Source organism: Carassius carassius, chromosome 22 (assembly GCF_963082965.1).
Source record: "Carassius carassius chromosome 22, fCarCar2.1, whole genome shotgun sequence".
Lineage (NCBI taxonomy): Eukaryota > Metazoa > Chordata > Actinopteri > Cypriniformes > Cyprinidae > Carassius > Carassius carassius.
In genome coordinates this window covers 8,147,004-8,161,680 of record NC_081776.1, presented here as the reverse complement: position 1 = coordinate 8,161,680, position 14,677 = coordinate 8,147,004, and the positions used below count along the sequence as shown (strand labels likewise).

At 40.4% G+C, this 14,677-nt stretch overlaps 1 long non-coding RNA gene across 3 annotated transcripts in view; it reads left to right on the top strand.

The window, feature by feature from the left end:
• Positions 1–11,872, top strand: part of LOC132098858 (uncharacterized) — a 123,273-nt gene extending 111,401 nt beyond the window's left edge. For 2 of the 3 annotated variants that reach the window (XR_009422987.1, XR_009422986.1), the window contains 2 exons: positions 8,919–8,962; positions 9,068–9,595. This is a non-coding gene — a long non-coding RNA (uncharacterized LOC132098858). Of the gene's footprint in view, positions 1–8,918; positions 8,963–9,067; positions 9,596–11,659 lie in introns of those variants that run through there. The other variant, XR_009422988.1, reaches the window with a different exon arrangement.
• Positions 11,873–14,677: the final 2,805 nt, after the last annotated feature.

The following is a 14,677-nucleotide window of genomic DNA, read 5'->3' as shown; positions in this document are numbered from 1 at the left end:
TGATTGAGAACAATCCATGACACTGTCAGGTCCTAGCTTGCCAAAGGGGGCAGTACAAGGTATTAACTCTGCAGGGTGCCCAAACTTTTGCAGACACCATTTCCAAACTGGTTGATAAATCAAAGGGAGTGAATGTACATTATTCCTTACTAAACCCTAAATAACTGTCAGAGGCATTTTAATAAAACAGTATACATCACTTTAAATAAGAAATATCATCATGATTTCAGACTTTTTACGCATCATGGTGCAAATCAGGGGAAAGCCAGTGTTCTCTGTCTGTCAGCACAGGGTGTATGATGGGGCATCAAAGCAGCCAAATCAACAAACAAATGCCTGTTTGCAGGATTGAGAGGATGAGTCTGATAGGACAGGATTCCCATCCTGCCCTGGTGAGACTCTCAGACAGTCTGAGCTTAGGCCTGCCTTTGCCCATCTGTTGTGAACCCTGGCCCGCACAGGAGGGTGGGCCACACCAGGACAACAGTTGCCCAATCACGTGCCAAAGAAGGGCCTTGTGTTGATCCTAATACTTTTCAAATGATGCTTCCTGTCTAAAACCGTCCTAAATTGCCCAGATTGAAAGAAAGCTCTTTGTTTTCTGTATTGCATTGTCATGAAGCTTTTCCAAGCCCCAGAACTGATTTTGCTGGTAAACAACCTGTTAACCTTGCTTCGCTGCAATAACGGCCTGTTTCCACGTAACTAGATGTCATAATCATCTTGCTTTGCAAGAGTCCGGCATTATGCATGGTATTTTCATCTCTCGTCAGCATCCTTGACAGAACAGCAACATTTCAGGAATCCAATATATCTAAAAGCGAGAACGATTTATTTCCTACGGAAACCACTTTCAATTGGCATAAACATAGAGAAAAGTGCATTTTCCTTTAGATCTAGGTATATATGCATTTAATTAACATCCCAGTTTGTTACTCTGTATGTCTAGGGTTTATAGTAGTCTTCATAGGTGTAAAAGCAGGCCTCAGGGAGAGGAAGATTAGGGTATGTTAGACCAGAGTTACTGCGTGGGGTCCATATCAAAACCCGGCCATCGCACCACTATCCCTGTCTGCATCCAATTTCAGCATGAACGCTTCCTGTTAAACCCCCATCAAACAGACACACGGCAGCACAAAGGAAAACCTCATCTCCACGGGAAACTAATCCGCCGGTGTGCGCTGTAAGCCTGTCAGGCTTTTTTTTATTATTATTGAAAGAAGTCATCACTCATTTTTGCCAAAGATTAAAAGTATGGCTAAATTGAGAAAATCCGCTTAGGAATTTTTCTGAATTTAAATTTGGACTGGTAAATGAAGAAGCTTCTCTGGACAGAAAAGGTGAGATAAATTAGAAAATGTCGACAACATAATTGTTTCAGCCCTCCCTCTTCTCTATATATAAGTCTTCCTTTGAATGCAGAACAAATGAATGAGGTGAGTTGGCAGCATTTCTGTAGTTACCTCAAAAATCGCCCTTCCTGATTGGCAATTCGAGCATAAGAGACATGCTTCTGAAATGAGTTCTCTGTCCCTTTAATTGTATCGCCACTGGCAACCAGGTGTGTCAGTGGGAGGGAATGACAATTGCTTGCCAGCAGGAAGAGGGGAGCTGGGGCGATACCACTTTCACACATACGTGCAACATTCCCTGGATGGTGTATTTACCTCAAGGTAAGTTGGCATTAGCTTTTAAATAATTACAGGCATGTTAAAAAAAGTGATTTTTTAAAAAATATTTCTATTATTATTGCTACTTAAAAGTGTCCATATGAGCTTATAGACACTGCTAAAATGAAACGTAGCCAAACAGTGTAGTTTTTATTTCTATACTATTATAATTATGTTATATACTATTATAAGCTTTTATATATATATATATATATATATATATATATATATATATATATATATATATATATATATATATATATAGTAATTACTTTTTCCATTATATTTCATTATATTTTTATTAGTTTTATTAGTTGTTTTATACAAAAAAAAATCTATTTTAGTTTTGCCATTTTACTAGTTCATCTTAAATGTATTTCAGTTAGTTGTTAATGTAAGTTTTTCATCTAATATTCACATTTTATTTAATCTTAATTTCATTTAACACATTTCTGTTTTAACAGTTTTAAAACAAAATTTTCTTCCTTTCATTTAATCCTGGCTTAAATGTGTAGTTTTATCCTAAATAATGTGTATAAAAATAGTTTCTCTAATATTTAATTAAAATGGTTAATTTCCATGTTTATTTCCAATAAAGACTGGAGGTCCCTTTAATACAAATCAGTTGAAATCTCGAAAATTTTCCCTTTTTCTTTGTAGACTGTAAGGTTCACACACTTGGCCTAAGGAGGTATCCAGTGGTCGCTGAAGGTTTCCTGTGTTTGGTCTTTTCGGCGTGCAAAATTATTCAATTTGTTAAATTGTAATCTGATTTTATTATGACCTTGAATTTAGGTTGAAAGGCAAATTGGTTGTTTGTCTGTCTCTAATTATTACTATTATTCTTTTGACATTTTATTATTCTAGTTAACCCTTTACTTTATATTTATTCGTTCATTAGGAATCTATGATGCTCAGGGTGTATCACGACAACCAATGTATGTGTACCCTACAATCACAAACTCTCTATTCTGATCATTAGTCAGAGTATTTTGTCTAGCCCCCCATAAGTCAAGCAGTTAGTCAGAAATCTAGAATCTCACCTGATGTGCCCCATGCTCCATCTAACCTGAGATGTAGTATGTACTAACCCTAGATGCAGATTTGCGGTAACGTGCCTTCACTTACATTTATGCATTTAACAGACGTTTTTATCCAAAGCGACTTACAGTGCATTCAGGCTATACATTTTTTACCAGTATGTGTGTTCCCTGGGAATTGAACCCACAATCATTTGTGCTTCTAATGCAATACTTCTCCACTAAGCCTTGAGGAAATCTACTTGAGGAAATTATTTCAGAGTAAGTCAGAATAAAATGAAATGTAACAATTTATTATCAGTCAGGTAAATATTTATTATGCCAATTCAAAGATATCAAATCAGTACAAGACATCAAATTCTCAAAGATGAATCTAAGAGTCAAAGGTGCATACCTGACCTTGGAAAATAGGATGGAGTGCAGAGACACACACCACACTATGGGCTTTCTGGCTACAGAATCGCCTCAACCCTTTTGGTGCAATCTATAAATACAAAACCAAGATAAAACATCCCCCAAATGGAGGCATGTACAAACAATTGGAATTTGCATTTACCTAGGTCCCAGACCTGGGTGGTTTACACCTCAATGGGATCAGAAGGTAATTTGCATGAAAGACCCTGGGAGAGTTCACACCCATTACAGTAAGAAAATATCTTACCAGTCACACTGATACATTTCAAATGATAGCAGACATGACTGTTAATTCACTTGCATTGACATCTTCATGTAAAATTTTTAACAGACTGAGTAGAAGGGAGGATGGGTGAAAGGATTTGAAAAGAAACAAATCGACAAAAGGCAAGGAAGTTTCCTGCACCTCCACACTGTGGGGTGTCTCGAAGATGCCCATGTACGTTTGTATGGTCTGTTTCACAGGAGATCAAAGTATCTGGGCTTCTTTCATCCTTACAAGACAACAGGGATTCAAATAAGCTTATATTTATTTGAGTGAGTAAAGAAAGACATCTCAAGGACAGTTTGAAGTATCATAACTTGGCTTCTTTAGGTTTAGCTGCTGGTATGTAATACGAAAACAACACAACTGAAAACTTAAACCAATTTCTTGCATACATTTTTTCCAAGCGATCCATCTTTTACACTGTACTTGAATCCAAAATCACATAATTTCAGATAGTTCTTGTAACGATTGAACACAGGAAAGGAGAGATCCAATAGCAGTGTATTTAATGGGGTAATCCAAAAATCATAATCCAAGAACAGGCAAGAGGTCATAACACAGAATCAGTCCAGAAACAAGAAAAACAAGAAACTAGAAAACACAAGGGAACGCAAGAAAACCGGGTGACAGAAAACAAGGACTCCATGAAAACAGAATGAGACAGGCTCGTATATATGGACAGTCGATAACAAAGAGAGTGGAGACAGCTGAGTGCAATACAGGTGTGCAATTAACAGTGATGAAGGGACAAGGCTTTGTGGGAAATGTAGTGCCTGCAGTGGGGTACCCATGGGGAAGTGAGACCACTAGTGGACACCCAGGGAAACATAGACCAGACACTGTGACAGTTCTGCATGTGCTTGCCTTTCGACTGCAAATAAAGCATATTTTATGAGTATACATGTAATATGCACATAATTGTACATACTACATCCACCATGTTGCTGTTGCTGTGTGACCTTCCACGTTAGTCGTGTAACAGTTTCCCACTGTTACCGAATATGAAACCTGTTGAATAACAGTTATTATTTTTTAATACTGTTTGGTGCCACTAATGATGGAGACATCGAAAAGTGCAGGACCAGCATTCCATGATCGTGTGTGTAAACTTCGCAAAGGCAGCAAAGGTATATGGTTGTTGTAAAGATAAAAGTAGAGCTTTATGTGTGCCTAATCAGGGCAGATCGCTCGTCCCATCACTCTCTCCTCTGCTATTGTTACTGGCCTCGCTGGCCTGGACTGAGCTTCTTAGTTGGTAATTATGTCAGCTCCAGCCTAAATGATTTATTATTTATTTTGCCAGACTGCAGCCTGAGAGACAGCTGCCCCTGGAGTGGTCATTAATGTGCTATCTGGTTGGGCAGGGCGCGGCTCCTATGATCCTGACCCAATCTCAGATCCTAATCCAAGGAGGAAGGAGGCTGCAGGCCAGGATTTGGCAGACCAGCTATCTCACGCTCTATAATTGATAGGTTTTTGGCGATTATACGCTTCACGTGATTAAGATCTATAACGATGTATTGATCGGACTGCACTGGGATTCGACCAGAGGGTATTAAACATCCACGACTACCCGCTCTGCACTCCTTCCCCCCCGACCGATGGTTTGACATTTTGATATTTGACATTAGATAAAAGTGCACAAGTGTGTATCTGTACACGTGTTTTTTCTTCCCCATACGGCGTACCTGCAGATGAAAGGGACGAATGTTGTTTTGAGTTTATGAGTACAGTGAGTACAGTTTACAGTGTGCGCATACGGAGACATGCGCATCTATCAATCTGGGGATCAGAAGAGGAGCTGGATTGGATTTTGAAGGTTAGGCTGAGAAGCCTGTGGGTGGGTGATTATTAATTATGATAGCTGTAGACTCAGATTTTATCCTGCAGTCATAGACCTGTGGGACATCAGCTGAGCTGGGTTGGCTGACACTGAGACAATCAGGAACATGATGATGTGGCACTTGATGGGAACGCGTTGGGGAAAAAGCACCACTTTCATCTGCGCTAATACTGTACATAACTAGCATAAATATGTAGTTTCATATAAAAGTATAATCTTTTAGCACAGATATTTAGGTTATAGGCTATATATTTATTTGAAACTGTTGCTTGCTATGCTACAAGCTAATCAGCTAGTTGTGCTACACTTTAAATCTTTTATTTGATCAGTGAATCAGTTTACTTAACTCATTTGAACAAACTGATTCATTAAAATGAATCAGACCTCAAAATATGAGATACTTGAGCTTTTAGGAAAGCATGTTAGATTTATTTACAATTTAAAGGAATAAACATGACAAAAATACAACTAATCAAAACTGTTGCTACTTTTGTTTTGATCGTTAAAATAAAAAAAATAAAAAAAAGTCTTAAAAGGAATTAATAGTATGAAATATAAATAATAAATTAAATCTTGATCTGTGAAGTGTTTTATTAAATGGAAAATTAAGAAAAAAGATAATTATGTGCACTACTGTATGTGCCCCCTTTTAACGGTTTCTGGCGTAAATGCATATGACCGAATGTGTCATTACCCAATAATATATATAAATGATCTAAATTTATATAGATTTTAGGTAGATTTAATAACCTTTAAGGATCTGAAATTTGGGTGACAGTCTTGAATTCAAGTTTTGTACAATAAATACAGCTTATAAAGCTAGCAAATTTAGCTAAACGGCTTACTTAATTTTTTTTTTTTTAAGTCACAGAAACTTACATTATTTTAATAATTATTTATTCAATTGGTGAATGTTTTATTTGGTCATTGAATTGCTTAAATGAATCATGTTAACAAATTGATTTACTTAAAATTCACAAAGGATACATTTGTTTTAATTAGCTACTCCCTAAATTGAGAAATTTATCAAATGAAAAGATTCAGCAAAAATGTAATTATGTGCAGTATCCAATATGTACCCTATATAACTGCATATATCCGTATGTAATTATGTGCAGTATCCAATATGTACCCTATATAACTGCATATATCCGTATTGTTGTGTCAGTTACCCAAAGCTCAAGGAATCTTCTGTTGATCTATGGACAGTTCAAGATGGAGCAACCGACTGTCAACAGGCTTCCTTTCTGTTGATTTGACATGCGAGAATCCATCCCTATTGTTAATAGACAGAGTGCAGAAGGAAAACGGAGCAAGGAGTGGGGAAATTAAAGAAAAGCAGACAGAAGCATTTCTAGCTCATTCCTGCATTATGGCACATTTCCATTCCAGTCTTAATCTCCATTGAATGACTGTCATCGCCCTCCGGCAGTAATTAGGAGCGGACTCTGGACAACAACAGACAAGTTGGTCTAGCTTGTCTCAAGCAGCAAATTACCTTTAGCTTATGGTAAGCAATATTCTGTCCTAGGCAACTTTTACTGCTGATTAGCAATTAGCCCAAACTACCGACAGCCAGAGAGCTAATGTTTAATTTGGTCTGCTAATGATAGACTCCCATCTAGTGTGCGCAAGTTGGGAGAGCAAACTCAAGGGAAGGGGGTTGGGTGTAAAAATGTATGGATTTCTTCTTAATTCCTTTTCATTTACAACCTGACAGGCCCTCAGGTAGTAAGGACATTTCTAAGCGATTAGTAATGGCTGCCCCCTCAAAGTGGCAACCGAATGTTAATGCTTCTTTTCAAGGCCTTCATCCAGAAAACACACACTCCTGAGGCTAAATAATCATAGTGTTTTCTTTCACAAGCACAAAATGGCACAATAAGGTGATCACGAAAGAATTTTAAATGGACTCTGAAGGGAAAGAACTTGACCTGGACTACACAAAACACTTTGGGATGAATTGGAACTGCTAATGCTAGTCAAACACCATATTATGCAACTAATTATCCATGGCTGCTAAATACCTTGTTTTCTGTAAAGAGGCTCTGTTTGTTTGCAGATATGAGCAAGCGGTGTCTGCGGTGGATCAAAGTGTTCCATAAGACCCTGCTAATCATTCTCATGTAACCAAGCACACACTTGTGGGCTGGACCCGCCAAATCAGGTGGACTAGCTGCAGCAAGTTCAGCGTAGTTGCTTGTTAAGGATGTGCAATGGTTACCGTGGGAATTATCCCATCCCTCAAGGCTAGGGAGCTCTTGGCGCTAATGAACGGCAAGGATGAGGCTCGTTATCCTCCTCTGTCTGTCTGATATTCAGCCACAGTGTCTCATCTCGTACACGCACCTCTCTTTAGTAAAGTTGGAGGATAGACGGTGGATTTGGCTCTCACGTGGACCAGAACTTTGTGATATATGCCCTGCGGTATGGTTAGAATGAGAAATGATATTTCTCAAAGCAGGTCATTATCAGCCAGGTTCAGGTTGCAGGAGAATACGGTTGTCAATTCTAAGTGCTCCATTACTTTCTGTACACATACTGTTGGGCTAATTTTAGTTTATGACCAAATCCATGCTTTTGACATGAAATTATTGTTTGTCGACTGGGAAAATAGTGCACAAGCCATATGGACCATGCACCAGTCATGTAGCCTGGTAATACCAAACTCTGCTACTTCGCTTTGCTTCATAGACAGAGTCTGGAAGGGCATAATTGACAAGTGTTTTCTTTCTCGTTTGAAGTTTAAAATCATTGGTTACCCGTAAGCCAATCACATAATGTTTGGTTATGACGCCTCAGCCGCCTCAAACTTCCACTGTAAACACAGGTATGCTGCAAACACAAAACCATCGAGTGAAATACCGGAGTAAACATGGCAGTTCACAATCACAATTATTGCCTTGCCGGACTTTGGCCTCCCAAATTTCTTGCTGACGACCGGTAACAGTTGATACATTTAACTTTTCCCAAAACCTGTCGGGACTCGGGAATAGGGCCACAACTTCACCTCATTCAAATCAAAATTCAATTCAAAATATAAAATAAACACTCTTCTTGTTCGGGCTTCAGTTGGCAAAGGCCAGAAATATTCTCCACAACAGAGCAAATAGCATCCCACGTCTCCGCGTCCGTTTTCGATTTCCCTAACCTAAACTACAATAAAAAATTTGGCGCTTAATCATGGCTCTCAGCCCGCCCTCTGTTCGTTGATTGACCGGCTGGTTTGGAGCCGGAGGAAAACTGGGAGATAGTTCGCGATCTCAGACTGAGTACCGAAGCGAACTGAAAATAAGCGAAAGTATGAAGTCTGACGTAGTCAGGCTACCAGTCATGTGAGTTCCACAGAAAAGTTAACTTAAAAAAAAAATAAAAAATAAAACCGAATTTGTGTTGGCTCGAAGTATTATTAAAATTATATAATATGTTTACCTACAGCTTTTGGGTTTTTGAATATAAAATACTATATATATTCTGGAAAGAATAAATGACAAGCTTGGATTTAGGGAAAAAGTTTAAAATGGATCAAATAAACTGAAAACAAGAAAAAAAAATTCTTCCCTTAGGGAGAGATGTTGAAAACTTCAGGTGTTTCATGTAGCATTTAAAGGAAAGCAGGTTGTCCACATTGACCAGTGTTACATGTTGTTTGTTTACCTTTTCTTTCTTAATTCTTCTTCCAGCCTTTGTTCTTATCTTCATCAGACACACCTGAGATACAGCCAAGGTGTGGTTTTGCTGCTTGGCAAGTTCAAAAGCAAAGGAATGTTTTCCTTCTTTCCAAAGTCCACAAACTCAACTTTTTTCAAATCTGTGTTTCTGATTTGTGCAGGCTCTTGGGAATGACAGTGGTGCAAAAGAGAAGGGGCCTGTGGAATCGAGTGATGGGAGAGGTAGAGAGGGACAGAGAGATGGAATGGAGAAAAAGAAAGAGAAGGAGAGAGAGAGAGAGAGAGAGAGAGCACTAGAACATGGAACTCTCTCCCTCATCCTCTCACTCTCTCTCATACACACACACAAAAACACAAAAAGACTGACAGGCTGCAGCTTCAAAGCTTCAGCTTCTCTCTATCCTTCCTTTGGTGTGGAATTTCAATGCACTATTTCATTTTTCATTGGGGGGTTGAGGAGGGCGAAGAAGCTGGGGCAAGATGAGTGTGTATTCTTTCAATGATCCACTTCTGTCCCACAGTGGCGCTGATGTTTTTCAGTAAACTAATATCAACACAAATCCAGCCAAACTCCAAATGAACAACATGTGAGGTTGTCTGGAAGTTTAGGACACGTTGTATTTGGAAACTACAAACTCAGCAGATGGCAGGCAATAAAATGTAGCAATAAAATAACAATTTACTAAATATTTCTTTTTTTATTATTATTATTTTTATGAATTTATTTTATTTACTTATTTTATACTCATCATAAAGATTTTTCCCCATCATTTGTGGCAAACAGTACAGGTCACTGTTTCCATATTTCTGTAAAACTGCTCCTATGGAAAAATGAAAAAGAAAAAGAAACCATGGTTTTGATCATATCCTTTTGACACAGAGAGAGAAAGAAAAATGTAGGTTTCCTACATAACTTTTCTACTGAGATTATAAGTTGTTAGAAGATGCACAAGTCACAACAGATGTTGTTCAGTATCATGTTGCAGTTCCTTTGCATTAACGGACACCAAGGTCTCAAAATTGAACCCTTTTGTGAAGTGTAACTGAAGTGCTACACACTTTTTAATCTTTCACTGTGCCAGGCTAAAACCCAGACTCTTAAACTTTTTTTTTACACATTTTATCCATCTCCATCACTCACTTGGTGGCTGGCTATAGACACCTTGAGCCACCATTATTTTATCTTAGCATACTTAAAGGTCTGTAGGATCCACAAGCCTTTGAGTGTAAGTGGTACCTCTAGTGGCACATCAAGGAGGTGAGAAGAGGCAGAGAGGTCAATGCTCAAGGGTTCCTCTGCTATCTCTTCCTCATCCTAGGGTGCTCCCCTTGAGGAACATGTCAGCGTGTTTCGCCTCTGATAAGGAAAGGTCAATCTGCTACCATCATCCCAAGGCCCACCGAAAATACCAGAAGAGAAGTCAAAGAGCCACAATGTATCTCCAGTTTTCCTCACTTGAGAAACCTAACCTAGCATTGCACTTTCTCATATATTCCTTCAGCAACATGCAGCGCTTTAAGATCCCATTCTTTTTGGTTTCCAGCCCCCACCCCCGAACCATCTCAATCTGTTATTTCTGATTAGCTGTAAACGAGCAAATATTTTCCCAGTGTTCGCCAGGTTAGATCCCCATTTAATTAAACTGGCTCATTATGTCGCTCTCTGATTAGTGGAGGGGAATCAATTATTCAATTCACAAACATGGGCCGCAGGAGCCGGAGGTGCACAAAGAGCTGCTCATTTAATTCCAAGGACACTAATTAGCTACAAAGCAAAGCTGCAACTTTCAGTCTCTCTCCCCCAACCCTCCTTCCTCAATTACCGTAAACGTAGGACACTGGGTGGTGTGAGGCAGACGAGAAGAGCAGAGCACGATGGGAAACCTAGGTGGGGCAGGTCAAAGCGTTCCTTATTTGGCAGGATTTCTGTCTTGTTAGCGGGGTCGAGATCTTGCGGATGGCGGTGTTATTTGCTGATATGTAGATTGGACGGAGTGCTAAGCATCCAGGAAATGACCCGAGGGATTTCCAGCAGCTTCAAACTTAAAGGCCTGCCACTTTTGTTCTCCGCAATCAAACAGCGGGCAATTATCTGAATTATTGACAGCAGATTTCTCATTTCAACTGCAAATTAAGGCTATCAATAAAGCTTTCTGATGCAAAAGTGACTAATTAACCAACGGAGTGGAGCTCTGAAGCAGTGTTGTAAAAAGAAGAAGAAAAAACTCCAGTCGGTAGCACGTACTGGAAACACAGGGGAACTAATTAGTTTAATTATCAAAACAGCTAATTAAAATTACACAGTTGCTTAATTAGTTCTGTGCTTCTTGCTGCCTCTCTCTCTCTCTCTGTCTCTCTTATTTCCTCTTTGCCCTCTCACTCTTTAATTGACAGGTTGAAGTTAAATTTTAAAAAGTAGGAGAGAGGGAAAAGGAAAGGAGAAAATGCATATGCTGGGGTACAGAGAGTTTAACGCAATATCTTGGCTAACGCCGTCTGTGGAAAAAGTGGCAGATCTCTGGAGCAGGAAAACAAATGACTTTCATCCAAGCAATTACAGATTTTCTACCACAAGTCTTTTTGATATGAACAAATTAAGAATTTGTCCTCTTTTTGTTACCCTGACAACATGATATCAAAATGAGAGGTGTTTTTTGGTAGCTTTGAGGTCATCTATGTGCTGGTCTACTCCTAAATGTTGACTAAATTCACTTTTACTGTATATAAATATTTAAAATGTTTTTCTCTTTCAGGAAAAATGGAGCAGTGACGACATCTTGCACAACACCGATTTTTGTCCAATCAGATGCTCTCTTGAAGGAGAATGTCTTGCCCCCTTATGCCGCATACAACTGACTAGTTAGTAGTAAATCATGGCAGTTACGTGGCTATCAAAAAAACAAACAGATGATCTATTCAAATGGAAATACGTCATCAACACAGGAAAATAAACTCCATGAAATGCTTGACGAGTGCAACACTACTGTTAATATAAAGGAGAATGAAAGCAAAAGTCTATATTTCCTTTCTGTTTGCGTTTGTGTGGGTGTGTGAAGGACAATGTGGTTACCGATACATGATTGACAGCACAATTTCCAATGCAGCGTACTGCAGGTGATAAGTCAAACTGTTCAATATTGCTAATGCAACAACATCCTTGTTTGTCTTTTCCTAAACAGTAGCAGAAGAAAGGCGAAACTACTGTAATATACATTTACTGTAAATATAAACGTGCGTTGAGGGTCTGGTGTCACATTTGAAAGCAACAGCGGAGGGCCCCTTTCATTGTATGGCATGTCTGATCAGCCTCTAAACATGCAAATAGGCTGGAGGCCCGTCCTACCACCTGGCTCCTTTTGGCCATGCTGGTATTTTTAGCAACGCTAATCAGGCAGCTTATTATTTCTCGAGTTCAGAGAAACTTTGAACTCCAGACTCCCTCTGCCTAAAAGATTCATGAAGGCCGGGCATCGGGGGACATGCTTAAGTTTATAGGGGGGTCAGAGACTGGCGTTATCCCTTCAGCAAGTTCAGAAAAACAATCTGCATATCTTAAGGGCATGCCTGGTACATAGCATATTGTTCAATTTACTCTTTCTTTTTCCAGTGTCCATCTTATACCTTAAGCTACTTTTTAGGCTATACAGAGCTAACAAAACAGCTCCGTAAATAAGGGTAATAGACAGCCCCAAAATGCCTTAATTGGGCTGTTTGGTTGACCTTCAACTACTTATAGTCAGCCTGTAGTTATACAGACATTTTGATTTATGTACCACCCTGAACAGACACCACATTTGACCTCAAAGACATTCTTTTCTTTTTTTTTTCAATTATGAACTGCCATTGAAAAATAGCTGGCTGAAAATTCATCAGAATGTTTTATTTTGTGCGCCTTGTGCGACTTTATTTTACAGTCCTGTTCCCCATGTACATACTATTTACTTATTATAGTAATTACAATAACTATGTAGTAACTAGGTACTTACCCTGAACCTACCCCTAAACCTAACCCTACCCCATGTAGTCACCTTGTATTACCAGAACTTTCTTAGATAAATACACTATAAGTACATGTAAGTACACGTTCTGTAAAATAAAGTGCAACCGTGAATTCTTTAGCACACTTGCGAACCAGGGAACTTTTGTCACGCTGTCTGGTCTCTGTTTCCCTGGGTGTCCACTAGTGGTCTCACTTCCCCATAGGCACCTCACCGTAGGCACTACAATTCCCACTAGCCTTGTCCCTTTATCACAGTAATTGCACTCCTGTTAATTGCACTCAGGTGTCTTCAATTGTTAGTCATTATCCTACCTATATTAACCAGTCCTTTTCTGTTTGTCTGCATGGAGTCCTTACTTTCCATCACCGGGTTTCCTCGTGTTCCTAGTTTTCTAGTTACTGTTCTTGATCCTGTTTGTTTATTTGTTTGTTTCTGTTTTGGACTGATGTTTGGTTACGACCCCGGCTTGTTTTGACTCTGATTTTGGATTGCCCAATAAATCTCACACTGCACTTGGATCTCACGTCTCCTGTGTACCCGAACGTGACAGAAGGACTCCATCATGCCAAGATCCAGCGGTGTGGAATTTCATATATGTTCCCCAGCCACCATAGAGGAGCGGATGGGGAGACTTCCAAACCTAACCACTCTCCGTCAAAAGGGGAGTGAGGTGGGTAGCTTGGCGCAAATGTTCTGGACAATGGCAGTGGGGCTGGGGTATAATGATGAGGCCCTGAAGGACCTATTCAACGACTGCCTGGATGACCCTTTGCCTGGGTGGGAAATGAAGGGGGCCGGTCCAGCGCCACTGCCCAAGATGGCCGCCGGCCCAGCGCCACTGCCCAAGATGGCCGCCGGCCCAGCGCCACTGCCCAAGATGGCCGCCGGCCCAGCGCCACTGCCCAAGATGGCCGCCAGCCCAGCGCCACTGTCCAAGATGGACGCCGGTCCAGCGCAGCGCCACTGCCCTTGTTGGCCGCCGGTCCAGAGTCATGGCACAAGATGGCCGCTTGTCCAGTGCCTCTACACGGGATGACAGCCACAGTTGACCCTCCAGAGTCGAGTCAGGTTCCCGTTGACCCTCCAGAGTTGAGTCAGGTTCCCGTTGACCCTCCAGAGTCGAGTCAGGTTCCCGTTGACCCTCCAGAGTCGAGTCAGGTTCCTGGTGACCCTCCAGAGTCAGGTCAGGTCACCGTTGACCCTCCAGAGTCAGGTCAGGTCACCTGGTGGGCTTCTGTCTCGACCGCATTGATGTGGTGGTCTTCTGCGCCGCCCTGGTGGGCTTCTGTCTCGACCGCACGGATGTGGTGGTCTTCTGCGCCGCCCTGGTGGGCTTCTGTCTCGACCACACGGTTGTGGTGGTCTTCTGCACTGCCCTGGTGGGCTTCTGTTTCGACCGCACGGATGTGGACGGATTGTTCTCCGCAATCAAACAGCGGGCAATTATCTGAATTATTGACAGCAGATTTCTCATTTCAACTGCAAATTAAGGCTATCAATAAAGCTTTCTGATGCAAAAGTGACTAATTAACCAACGGAGTGGAGCTCTGAAGCAGTGTTGTAAAAAGAAGAAGAAAAAACTCCAGTCGGTAGCACGTACTGGAAACACAGGGGAACTAATTAGTTTAATTATCAAAACAGCTAATTAAAATTACACAGTTGCTTAATTAGTTCTGTGCTTCTTGCTGCCTCTCTCTCTCTCTCTGTCTCTCTTATTTCCTCTTTGCCCTCTCACTCTTTAATTGACAGGTTGAAGTTAAATTTTAAAAA